The following is a 1,902-nucleotide window of genomic DNA, read 5'->3' on the forward strand; positions in this document are numbered from 1 at the left end:
AAGCCGGGGCTCCAGAGGGTTTGGGAAAGCTGACATAGCCTAAAAGGGGCATCCTGCGCCATGAAGATAGATTTTTGGGTGGGAAAGTGGTCATTTTGCCGCTCCCGGCTGCTCCCAGGCCGTCCCGCGTTGCTCCAAGCGTTTCGAACGCTCACGGCTCCCGCCGGCGTGCGGCTTTGGGAGCAAAGCGCGGGTAATGCCGCGAAATGCCCGGCTCATCCCCCGGGGCTCAGCCGGGAGCGGCTGCACGGGCCGCTTAAGCCGCTCCCGAGCGCACGCGGGTCCCTCCACCACAGATCCCACCACCAGGACGTGTGTTTTCCTCGGCTCCCAGTTGCTGGCACTGGGTTTTCCAAGCCTGACTTGCCAAGAGTAAGAAATTAGTGGGGAAAACATACCTAAAAAGCAGAGCAAGACACTTAGGGACACCAAAGTTAAGGGAACGTGAGCTTTAAGAGGGGTGCTTTAGTTTATGGCCCTAAATGCAAGCATCTCATGGGTTTGGGGAATAAAGGGAAAGGCTGAGCCCTTCGCTGGATGCCAGCACCTCTGCAAGGGTTGGCCTTCTTTGGTGGCAATGACGTGGGGAGAAGAAGGATCTGTGGCAAGACAGGGTGTTCACATCTGCTTCTGCAACAGGATTGGGCCAAGGGCTCTGCCGAGCTTGGCCCTGCCCAACTGTGTTGGCTTCTCCCTATCCAACTGCATCCGCCTTGTCCCTACCCAACTGTGTCCTACCCAACGGTGACTATCTTGTCTCTACCCAGTCTGGACAGCAGAGCATGGGGCGGAGGAACGGGGAAGGAAAATAGCAGGGATCCGATGTTGGTTGAACGAGGAGGTTCCGGAGGTCAGCAGGGATTTCAGGAGCCCCGGGAAGCTCTGGAAAGGAGAAATGATGAGTGGATAGGTCCAAGTGGCGTCACTGTGATGGAGCCAAGCCCAGCCTGTCAGCATGTGGCAGGTCTGCAAAGGGATTACAGTGTCCATGGAGAGCAGTCCCTACTTTTCCACCCAGACGTGGCCTAAATTGCATCGCTATTCTGGGCAATTCAGGGCAATTTGGTTTTTTTTTTTTTTTTCAGTCCTTCTCTCTGAACATTACCAGCAAAGAAAGCCAACCTGTCCTTGATGATTTGTGCTCATGTGTAGGAACAAGCACTTTGGTGTGTCCTATGTTTTTCTTTCATGTGCAAAAAATTACCTTTGCAGGTGGAAGAGGGGGGAAATAGCGAGCTTGGAGATCTCCCAGGAAATCAGAGGTCTCAGTTCGTTGGAAAGGGCCCGTTTGCTGGGCAATTTGCCCCAGGATGTTTCCCCATCAAACACTGGTTTCTCTTTGCGTCTCTCCCAAAGCAGTGCAGGTCATTGTCCATCGCCATAGCTTGGCCTGGAGCCCAGGCTCTGCTCTGACACTGCTGAGCTTGAGCAATGCAAGTTCAGCTGCTACAAGTCAGGGTGACGGGAACCTAGCAGAATTTTGGGTGGCCAGAGCCTTTTACTCGTGATGACACCGGAAGGCTTCACATCACCATCCATGAGATGCTCTCCAGGCTCTTGGAATGACCTGAGAACATCCTAGGAAGGAGACCTAGGACAGTTCTGGAGCGTGTTTAGCACCTCAGACTCCCRCCTTAGTCTAGAGCTGATGAGGAAAGGACAGATGGGACATCCATGTCCATCTCCACCTTCTGCTGTCACTACTCCTTAATTCTTGGGTTCTGTAAACACTTTTTGGAAGTTTACTGAAAATAATGATCAATATAAAAGATCCTGTGCTGAAAGACAGTCTGGAAAGTTTACTGTGTTGAACAGTCAATTAAATTAGCCTCTCCTCTCCTCTCCTCTCCTCTCCTCTCCTCTCCTCTCCTCTCCTCTCCTCTCCTCTCCTCTCCTCTCCTC

The sequence above is a fragment of the Nothoprocta perdicaria genome, unplaced genomic scaffold, assembly GCF_003342845.1.
Source record: "Nothoprocta perdicaria isolate Ctin4 unplaced genomic scaffold, notPer1 scaffold_170, whole genome shotgun sequence".
In the NCBI taxonomy this organism is placed as follows: Eukaryota; Metazoa; Chordata; class Aves; order Tinamiformes; family Tinamidae; genus Nothoprocta; species Nothoprocta perdicaria.